Genomic DNA, 12,303 nt, shown 5'->3' with positions numbered 1-12,303 from the left:
TTGCACATCTTTTTGTCATTAGCTTCCCTTTTTATGTTTGCTATCTGTTCAATAATAACTTTTATTTACCACTTTAAGATTTGCAAAGCAAAAAAAAATTATGAAGCACTTTATAAATATTATCTCATTTTATTCCCACAACAGCTCTAGGAGATAGGTTCTATTATTATTATTCCTATTTTATATATGATTAAAGTGAAGATAAGTCACTTACATGGGGTCATAGCTAATCAGTAGGAGATGAGAGACAGAGATAATACTCCATCTTCTGTAAATAGCTAAACAGAGTTGAAGTCTACTATTTTTGGTCACCAAATGATAGGATGAAGACATAAGCTAGTGTGCTCACAGACTTTAGTAGCATCAAGGAAATTATTGAATGGGATCTAGAACCCAAGCTGACAGTACCACTACTGAGGCATAGAAGTTGACAGGGAGAAGGCATGCAGAGTGAGCTTGTTCGATACTGGTATTCTCCTCTGTTAATTCATAAAGTTATTACCTCGATAGGCTTCTTGGTTTTTTGACTTGTGAAGACAGATGTAATTGTTCAACCAATGGAATATAATTCCTCTTTTATTTTGGAGATGAGTTTTTAAAGTAGGGACTGAAGAAAATGTTTGGTTTTGATTGACTGCTTAGCCTGTAAGTTTCTACTTGATTTTTCAGTGGGTTAGCATTTACATCTTTTAGTTCTTCAGTACTCCAGGATGTAGTTTATCCTGGCCTGATGACTTGAACTTATTGAAGGAAATTAGGTTATCATAGGTAGCAGTTCCTTATTACCTTTTTTTCATTGTTTTTCTAGTTCAAGGATCAATTCCTTGAATGTTCCTTTAGAACAGAAGTAAAATGAGAGTTGATGTGCTCTACTTTTTCTTTGTCATTTTAAATCACTGTCTCATATCTCCAGAGAAGGGTCCTATCTTACTTTCTTTCCTCTTTAATATAGCTTTTAAAAATTTCTAATCTCTTCTTGACATGGCTAGCTCATTAACCTACCTACTGACTTACTAAATGAATGAAGGACCATCCATTTGTTAAATACCCATGCTGTGGGAGGGACTATGCATTGTCTTCGTTCTTAAGGAACTTCCAATATGTAAGGGCTTCGTGGCAAGAAGAGTTTTAGTCTGGAAAGAAATAATATTGATAAGTGTGCTCTCAGAGCAATTAATTGTCATGTCCTTTTCAGAAGCAGTGATAATATTGATTTGATTACTGTGACTTGGGTAAGAGGTGGAGGAAGAGGAAACAGGTGGGAGGGAAGGAGTAACAGAATGTTAGCCTTTATATCACAAGATAATTGGGGTAAATAGATGTTAAGCATGGTCTGATGTCAACTAGATATTGCTCTTGGGACAGGTTTTCACTCACAAGCAATTAAATTCAACCCCAGGTACGAGTTGAGTAGCAGACATGATTCTTTCTAGCTTTACCACTCTGGACAATAGTAATATAATAGGATAATGCCACACTTTTAAATTCATTCTAATTATCTGCTCATAGTTCCATTTTCTTGGCATGTCTTTTAAAATCAAAATTGGTTGAGGAATTACTTTTGCATACCTTGAAATAAATCCCTGTTTTTCTCCTCATTGGAATTATTTCTTCTTGATACTCAAGAATTTAATTCTTGAGAATTTTCTTCTGGAATAACTTCTCTTATAGAATTTTAATTCACATGAGCAGGACCAGGAGATCATTATATACTTCAACAACAATACTATATGATGACCAGTTCTGATGGACCTGGCCATCCTCAGCAAGGAGATCAACCAAATCATTTCCAATGGAGCAGTAATGAACTGAACCAGCTATGCCCAGAGAAAGAACTCTGGGTGATGACTAAAAACCATTACATTGAACTCCCAATCCCTATATTTATGCCCACCTGCATTTTTGATTTCCTTCACAAGCTAATTGTACAATATTTCAGAGTCTGATTCTTTTTGTACAGCAAAATAACAGTTTGGTCATGTATACTTATTGTGTATCTAATTTATATTTTAATATATTTAACATCTACTGGTCATCCTGCCATCTGGGGGAGAGGGTAGGAGATAAGAGGTCAAAAATTGGAACAAGAGGTTTGACAATTGTTAATGCTGTAAAGTTACCCATGCATATAACCTGTAAATAAAAGGCTATTAAATTTAAAAAAAAAAAGAATTTTAATTCACAATAACTTATTATAAGGGTGGTTACTCAGTTCCATCTGGTTTAAAGTAAGTGATAAGATACCCAATAATCAAAGGCTTTAGAATAAGTGGAAAAATTCTTTGAACTTTAGAATTATGTTCAGCTAGACTGAGAAAACTTGGCCATGCAGCAGGGGTCATCTATAAATTATCAAACTAGAGAAGTCATTTGAGAAACTGAAGTAAATACTGTGTAACTTTCTAGCAGACTCCTAAGGAAGAAACAGCAGGGATGCGGCATGGGGAAGAAGAGTTGTGGCTTTGGCTTAAAACTTTGTCAGGTCTCTTTCCCTTCCTATGTCACTTTGACCAAAGGAGGACCTTTTGAGCTTCAAAGATTTAGGAGATGTTAGACTCCCATCCTTCCATCAGTGTCCTAGTACTTTCTCCAGATAAGCTGATGGCAGTGTTTGCATTGGGAATCAAGGACAGATTGCACACACAATTGACTGTGCTTTAGAGTAATGATTTTTAAAGTATCATCCAGGGACCCCTGGAGATCCTCAGGACCCTTTCAGAGGGTCTGTGAGGTCAAAACTACTTTCATAATAATAATAAAACATTAATTTCTAAAACAGAAAATACCAGTAGATATAACTAAGGGTATGCTGGTAACTATTTTAAAAACCAACTTTAAATTTAATTTTCATTACTGACATTTTTTCCCATTCTTAAGTTTAAATAATGAAAACAATAAGCCAATCCCTGATTTATAGCATTTGCCAATTTCTGAGATTAAAATACTCATGCTGAAAATAATCACTTTTTGTGATCCAGTTTGAATTGACCCCAGCACACCTTTACATATAACCCACATAGCCAAAAGCTCTTTGGGGAAGGTTCTTATTAATTTTGACCAAAAACTTTGAGAACTGCAGCTCTGGAGAAACTTCTTAAGCTCTTAAGCATCCTACAAATCTGAGAAAAGGACTTCTAGCAAGCCTTTTGCTACATGTGTTCTCTAAACTTGAAATCGCTTTCCTCTGGACTCTATATATATTTGTGGAAGACTTTGTCATAGGCTTTTGGGAGAATTATTTGTACCAACTTATTATGCCATCTTAGTAAATGATCTTTTATAAAAACTAAAGACAGATAGGCTGACTAAAATGATTCACTCTGACTCCTCATGGGTCCCTTAGAGCCAGAAGTAGGAAATGTAGCCTACTTCTACATTGGTATTCTCCACTGTTAATTCATAAAGTTATTATCTTATTAGGCTTCTTGGTTTTTTGACTTATGAAGACAGATATAACTGTCTGGGAATTACAGACTGGGAATTACATTTTACCTCCTGTGGACAGGAAGCTACAAATTAGCTAATGAGGTTGCCTGGGTGGTAGTAGTTTCTAAGAGGGAAGGTTCAAGGTATGATAGTGAAGGAAGAAATAGTATCAAGAAATGGTAGTTTCTTGAATAAAAATTTTATATCTTAGATATATATAGAAAACTTTGACAGATTTATAAAGCTATGAGTCATTTCCCAGTTGATAAATGGTCAAAGAATATCAAAAGGCAGTTTTTTTCAGTGAAGAAATTAAAACTATCATCATAAAAAATGCTCTATAGTGTTGTTTAAAGAAATGCAAATTACAACTGAGTTATCTATCAGATTGGCTAAAATGATATCGGGGAAAATTACAAATATTAGTGGAGATACGGAAAATTTGGAAATTAATACACTGTTGGTAGAACTGAATTGATCCAACTATTTTTGAAGAGCAATTTGGAATTATGCTTAAAAAGTTATAAAACAGTACCAATATTAAGTCTATTTCCCAGATTTATTAGAGAAAAGGGAAAAGAATTTAAATGTTCTAGAATATTTATAGCAGTTCTCTTTGCAACAGTAAAGAACTAGAAATTGAGAACTAGAAATTGCCCATCAATTGGAAAATGGTTAAATGGAAAATAGAAAATGGAATAAATCAAATTCTCCTGAAATGATCAGGTAGTTGAGTTATTCTGAGTTTTATAAATACGCAAATCAACTACAAAGGAGCTTTGAAGAAAGATGCTCTCTATCTCTAGAGAAAAAACTAATAAATAGAAGTATGCATAGTATGGTTTTGCATATATGTCTAAAATGGTGATTTCTCTAAGTTGGAGAGGGACAGAGGTAAACAGTTAAGAACAAAATGTAATAAAAAAAAATGAGCAAGGCAGAGGTACTAAGAAGAAAAAGTAGAATTTGTTAAGAGAAGTGATAGCTTATTAAAGTATTCATAAGCAACTGATAAAATTTTCCACCAGAAAAATATTTGGTTTTAAAATGTGAACAGGCCAGAACAAAAAAAAAATTGTTAATAACTAAAAAGCTGTTCAAATTCTCTATTCATCAAAGAACTTCAAACAATACATTAGAATGAATGGTTATGACTAAGCCCAGGTTGCTTAAGCAGTATAAAATGTAAAGTATATGTGGGTGGTAGTATTCTAATATTTAATCTATATGGCTAGTTGGAATGTGGCATAGATGGATATCCTATCTGGAATCTTGTTCATCTCCTCTCCAAAGGAAAATGCAATTTCTACCCTTTTGAGGCACAAAATAGCCTTACCATTAGGAGTCTAGGGAAGGAAGGGCAAGCAACATCTAGGACTCTCATCATGATCTCCCTTCGTTCTCCTATCTCCAAATGGGGTATCAGGCTAAAAATCATACATATTTACCTACCTAAAATATTTGTAGTATTGGATACAATGGTGATTCAAAATAAAAGCCACCTCTAGAGTCAAATAGAGATAATAGATATACCATTAGATCCTTCAAAATAGTTTAGATATATATTAAATGTACAAATAAAAATGTGAAAGAAAATATTAGGAAAATTTATAGAATTGGAAATAAAATTGCTGAAAGAAGAATTCACTAAGCAAACAAATTGACAACATAAACAAGATAATAGAAAATTTTAATGAAATGTACTCTGAGGTGCAAAATGGTTAAAACATAAAAAGAACAGCAATGAAAAGATAAACAGAGCAAACTGGCAGGTTTAGACCTACAAAATACAATTAGAGGATAAAGTTCAGGGAGACATTGGAGAGTTGTCTCCCAAAAATACTTAAAGAAACAATGCCTAAAATGCCATGTTCAAGGAAATCATACCAAAAAAAAAAAAAAAAGAAACTGAGAAAATATTATAGACTCAAATAAGGATGCAAATTAATGGTATCCAGAAGATACTGAAGAAATATTTACCTCAATGAAAATTACAGTAAGTTCAAGAACTTTAACTATGCACTCACTAGTAAACAATTTATATCAAAAAGTATCTATTAAAATTGTTAGACCATATATTATCAGAGATGAAAAACTAGCCTGATGTATGCAAAAAAACAAAAACAAAAACAAAAATTGATCCAAAATACAAAATGTTCTCTGTTAGATATAATTGAATATTCTCCATTCTTAAGGGGGCAAGGAGAGGGAAAGAATATTTTTTTCAGTGAGATCAAATTTGAGAAATTCAAAAATTTAAAGTCTTTTGATATTGCAAATTGACCACCCAGATAAAATTTATTTATTTTTTTATTATAGCTTTTTATTTACAAAATATATGCATGGGTAATTTTTCAACATTGACCCTTACAAAATCTTCTGTTCCAACTTTTCCTCTCCTTCTCCCCCCCGCCTCCCCTAGATGGCAGGTAGTCCAATACATGTTAACCATGTTAAAGTATATGTTAAATCCAATATATATATATATATATATATATATATATATATATATATATATATACAGTTATCTTGCTGTAACAAGAAAAAATCGGATCTAGAAAGAAAGAAAAAACCTGAGAAGGAAAACAAAAATTCAAGCAAACGATAGAAAGAGTAGAAATGTTATGTTGTGGTTCACACTCATTTTCCATAGTTCTCTCTCTGGGTGTAGCTGATTCTCTTCTTTACTGAACAATTGGAACTGGTTTAAATCATCTCATTGTTGAAGAGAGCCACACCAGATACAATTGAAGATAATCTAGAAGGAAATGGAAATATGTACCAAATATGACTCAGTATTTGCATGCTATAAAGAGGTGTGGCTTCTAAGTCATGCCTAGTATAAAAGTTGTTGAAAACACTGAAATTAAGAATTTGAGGAAATTCCTTGAAAATGGAACAGGAAGAAATAATCTGGCTGAATCATAGGATCATAAGGAATAGCAAAAAACAATTATTTTACAGATGAAAAATCTTGAGCTCAGGGAGGTTTAGGACTTGCCCCAAATCCTACAGATAACATGTAAAATCTGTCACCTCTGCCTTCAGAGCCAGGACTCTTTCCATGGTATCACCCTGCCTTTTCCAGGGAAGAGGTGAAGAAGAAGTAAAATAATGTTTATAATTAGACACTGCAAGTGATAGGTAACTAAGAAAGAGGTTGGGGACTGTTGTGGGAGGAGATAAAGGACAGTTTCTATTCTGTATGCTCTTAGCGTAATTAGGGTAAAGTTTAAAAATATATTTTATTAGCAAAAGTATAATCCTAGTAAAATACTAGCTCCAGTAGTTCCTCGCACAGCGACTGTGGATGCTATGACTATATCTTTAAGAGGGAATAGAATCTTAAGAGTTTGGCAGTTAACCTGTCTTTCTACTGTACTAACTGTGAAAGCTGGAAAGAGTGGAAAGACAGCAAGGTCTAAGAGAACTTTTCTGAGAGAATTGTTGTAATTGTTAGTTTGTGAAGAAACATTATTTAGATACTCAGCTTGTTAAACTGTAGTTTGTGACCCCATATGAAGTCTCATAACTGAATGTGAAAGTCATAAAATTATGATTTATTATTAGTAAATGTTTGATTTGTATATCTATATACCCAGGTATAAAAATTTCCTGGGTGAAAAGGGGGTCATAATTGAACAATATCTAAGAAGCTCTGCTGTAGAAAATTCTGAGAAGAGATTTTAATTGGCATGCTGAGAAAACTGTTAGCAGGAGCAGGGATGGTCTCAAATCTACATATCTTGCCCCAAACTCTCCTGACTTTCAATGTCACATATCCAACTGCCTTTCGGGCAATTCAAACTAAATGTCAATAGATATATTAAAGGCAAAATATCCAAAATAGAACTCAACTTTTCCCCCTAACTCCTCCCCACTCCTACTTCCCCTGTTACTGTAAAGCAAGGCTTGTTAAATTTTATTCTACTTGTGATCCCTTTTTGTCCCAAGAAATTTTTATGGGACACCAGTTATGTGGATAAATAAAATAGGAATAAAAATCAAATACCATTAAATCATAATTCTGTGATCCCCACATTCAGTAACAAAACAACATATGAAAACCACAGTTTAAGAAGCTGTATTGGAGAGGACATTATCTTCCTAGTCCCTCAGATTAACAAACTACGAGGACTGTTATATTAAATAATATTTGTAAATATTGCCCACACCTCACCCACCAAGGCCTGTTGATTTCACCTTTGCAGCATCCCTTAGAATACTACTCTCCTCTGATACTGCCACATGCCCACTAACTAGCCTGCTGATGAATCTGCTTGCCTCAAGTTTCTTCCCACTCCACATCATCCTCCATTCAGCTTATCAGAGTGGTGGTCTTAAAACCAAGATCAGATCATGTCACACTCCTACTCAGTAAAGTGATTCCTTGTTGCCTTCAGGAGCAAATACAAAATGTTCTTAGGCATTCAAAGCTCTTTTTAACCTAGCCCCCCTCTTTTCAAGTTTTACTCTCCAATATGTATTCTTCAATCTAAAGCTATCTTCAACAATCTTCAACACTAGAGCCCTGGATGAATAAAATACTCTTATCTCTTGGCTTTCTCAGACTGTCCCCCATGTCTGGGAACACTTTCCTCCTTCTACTCTGCCCACTGACCTTCCTGGCTTCCGTTAAATCTCAACTAAAATCCCATCTTTTACTGGAAAGCTTCCTCAATTCTTAATTCTAGTGCCTTACCTCTGTTAATTATTTTTAATATTATATAAAGTTTGTCTTATATATATTTGTTTATATATTGTCTCCCCCATTTAATTGTAAGCTCCTTGAAGGCAGGGACTTTTTATATGCCTGGTACTTAGCACAGTGCATGGCACATAGTAAGTGTTTAATAAATATTTATGGATTTTTTTAGGTGCCTTGCCTAGTGTGATTTTTTTTTTGCAATTAATACATTTTTTATTATTTGTTAAATTGCTAATAAATTGTATAACTAGTAATATTTATTTAAATTTAAGAGATTGGGGGTTTGTTTGCTATAGAGATGAGCAATGACATAAAGAAGAGAAAGTTGAGGCAGCTAGGTGGGCAGTGGATAGAGCACCAGCTCTGAAGTCAGGAGGACTTGAGTTCATATGTGATCTTAGACACTTAACACTTCCTGACTGTGTGACCCTGGGCAAGTCACTTAACCCCAATTGCCTCAGCAAAAAAAAAAAAAAAAAAAAAAAAAAAAATTCTTGTTTACTTAATAAGTAATTTGTTATAAACTGAAGTGAAAGTTTAGTGCTAATTAATGAGAATGTTACAATTTTTAGTAATTACTGAGATATTAGAACATATACTTTAAAAGCCTTGGAACTCAGAATGAGAGAATAAATAAGAGGGGGAGGGAGAAAGGTAAAGAAATAAATTTATTATATACCTACTATGTATCTTCTAGGCATTGTGCTAATCCTTTTACAAATGTTATTTGATACAACAGTCCCCTGAAATAGGTTCTATTATTATTTCCAATTTACAGTTGAATAAAGTAAAACAAAGGTCACTTGCCTGGGATTACACATATAAGATACTCAACCCTATATGCAGTGTAACATTGGGATACAGCTCTAATATGAATAAGAAGTGGAAGAGTAAAGGGAATGGTGGTTAAAGCTGAATTGTTGCCATCTGCATCCAGAGAGAGAACTATGGAGACTGAATTTGGATCAAAACATAGTACATTCTCCTTTTAGTTATTGTTTGCTTGCTTTTATTTCTTTTTCTTTCTTGTGTTTTATTTTCTCCTTTTCATCTTATTTTTTTCTTGTGCAGCATGATGAATATGGTACTGTGTTTAGAAGAATTGCACATGTTTAACCTATATTGGATTGCATGCTGTCTAGGGGAGGTGGGGAGGGAAGGAGAAATTTTTGGAACACAAGGTTTTGCAAAGGTAAATATTGAAAACAATTTTTGCATGTATTTGAAAAAATGAAAAGCTGTTATAAAAAGATTGAATTGTTATAAAATAAGAAAGGCTTCAGCTGTGATAGGCAGGGATTACCTTGTTTGGGAAGAAAGATTGGACTATTAAAAAATAAGACAGACAAGATAACATTTTGTGCCCCCCCCCCAAAAAAAAAAAGTAATGTAAAGGGATCTAATGTAAGAAAAAAGCAAGCATAATTTATAATCTTGAAACCAAACATAATTTATAACCTTGATATTAATGGACTTAGTTCATCAATATGAGAAAAAACAATTGTAAATAAAAAACCCAAAACCTAATTTTCTGTTTACAAAAATACAGCTAAAGCATAAGGATTCATATGAATTCTCTGTACAGGAGTGAAATAAAATATATTTTAGCTAAATCCAAAAAAGCAGAACTTAGAATCATAATTTTGGATAAGGCAACTATAAATACCAGGAAGATTATATTATAATCATTTTTCATGAGATAATATCAATAATAAATGTAAATAACACAACTCAACTAAGTTCTTCAAGGAAAGATGAACTGAAATGTTAAAAAAAAAAAACAAAAAAAAACCTAGTTAGGAAAACACGAATTCTATAGGACTTTGACATTCTTCTTTAGGAAGCAGATAACTAAATCCAACAGATAAATAAACAAAAAGAAAATTATAGATGAATAAAATATTGGGAAAACTGGATTTAAAAGACATAAATTTACAGATTGAAATTATACTTTGCAGAATCCCAGAGAATTTGCATATAAAAACCTGATCAGTTGATAGCACACAAAGAACTGATACAAATGTAGAAAGATAGATATCTCATTTAAAGATGTTTCATATTCTACTTCTGGTTTCCTTGGGGGAAAGTCTGTGTAGAAATATAAAGCAAAGGACCTCAGGAGAAAAAGGAATAGACATTAAGCTAAAGGAGGAAATGATGTGCTTAAAGAAGTAGAAGATTGTTGCTAAAATGAGGTAAGTTATACAAATTGGCAAGATGAGAAGAAAGAGAATGAGATTAGGAAAAAAAATTGTTAAAAGAGTACTAATAAATGACAGACAAGAGTGACCATTCTGATGTTAAAAAGCTCATGAGCAATTTGACATGTTAGTTCTCCAAAAGACTTTCTAGAAGAAATACAAGAACAGAGTATTTCATTTTGAATAAAAAAAGAAAAATTTTTAATTACCCACACTGATTCCGAAATGTTTGCTTTTCTTTGTGTCTACTTAAAAGTTTAAGTTTGTGCCCTTATTAGAAAATAAGGTAAAAAAACTGAAGGATCTCCAAGGATGAAATATTCCTTTTTAAAAAAGGAAGAGAGGGAGAGATGGAAGAAGAGGAGGGAGAGAGGGAAAGAGGGGAGGGAAGGAAAGAAAGAAGGAAGAAAGGAAAGAAGGGAGGGAGGGAGGAAAGGAAGAAGGGAAGAAAGGAAAAGGGGGAAGAAGAAAAGGAAGAAAAGGGAAAGCGAAAAACAAATTATCAAGTTCTCTGGAAACTCTGCTTTTTCTCTTAAGCCATACCAGGTAAACATTTAAAATGGTACTTTTTTTTTCCCCAGAGAACCCCACAAGATCATAGGCTAAGAATTAAAGTGACCAGAAAAACAAGACAATCCCTGCTCTTAAGAAGCTTTAATCCCAATAGGAATTAGTGTGAAGTACAGGCTAGCTCTCTGGAGGGTTTCAGAAGGGTCAGCCAGAGTCAGGATAAATCAAAGTCCTTGGTCTTTAGAGGGAGAAGTGAAAGAGGTAGCCAAGCAGAATCCTGTATTCTGTAGCCCAGAGCCACCAGCCTCCCTCCTCCTCATCCTGCCACAAAGTGATTCTCTGGCGCCTCTCTCACCCCAACCTCAAATCCTTGTCTATAATTATCTTAACACCAAACATTCAATAAGCACCAAAAAGTGAGAAGAGCCATTTATCCAAACATATGCTAATAGAGTCATTGTCTGACATCAAATAGGTAATTAGCCTTAAGTGCTTGGTTGTCTGATTCAAGCATACCTTTTTCAGAGTTTCAGTCCTCTACAATTAGAGTTCATATATAAGTTCAGTTTGCACAGTAGATAGGCTTAGACTGAGATGACATTGTTCTATGTACTGAAGACAGAAATATTTTTAAAAGAGTCCCTGACTAAAAGAAATTTATTTTAATGGGGAAGATAATACACATGGAAGGGTATTCTGTTGTGAGAAGGTAGAAGAGAGATAGGATGGATACTAATGTTTGAAAGATTCTAATCCAGATGAGGAGGAACATGTCAGTGAAGCAGACAAATATGAGAAGAAAAGGCCTTTGGGGGATGGTTAGATGGGATTAAATGAAGCTGAGACATAGTCAAGATTTTGATAGCCCAGTTGATAGAGTGGGCTGTCATCAATTAGGGCCTGGAATCTAGGAAGAACCAAACACTATTCTTAATAAAGTGATATGTTTCTCCTAAAGTATTTCTTTAGGTTTTTAACATTAATCATGTATTCTTGGCCACCTTGCTGTTCCTTACATGAGACACTGCATGTTCTAATCTTTCTGCATTTTCATTGATGTGTCCCTCATGCCTTGAATACTCTCCCTTCTCATCTCCAGCTTCTATCTTCCCTGGCTTCCTTCAATGCCAGTTAAACATCCCATTTTCTACAAGATACCTTTCTTGATCCATCAATGTTAGTAGTCGTTCTAAGATTATATCCAATTTATCCTCCAACTTATTAGTACATAGTTCTTTGACTGTAATTGTTTCTTCTGTGAGACTGTGAACTCTTTGAAAGCAGGAACTTTATTTTTTGTCTTTCTTTGTATCCCCACAATTAACAGACTCCCTGGTGCATGGAATGCTTGTTGATTGAAGAGTTATTTACTCTTTTTGACAACGAAGTGTTCATCCTTCCATATCTAATAGTAAGAAATTGTATTTTGTTAATATTGTATGAGTTTTTGTTAGACTA

This window comes from Sarcophilus harrisii, chromosome 1, assembly GCF_902635505.1.
Source record: "Sarcophilus harrisii chromosome 1, mSarHar1.11, whole genome shotgun sequence".
Lineage (NCBI taxonomy): Eukaryota > Metazoa > Chordata > Mammalia > Dasyuromorphia > Dasyuridae > Sarcophilus > Sarcophilus harrisii.
This window is presented reverse-complemented; position numbering follows the sequence as displayed.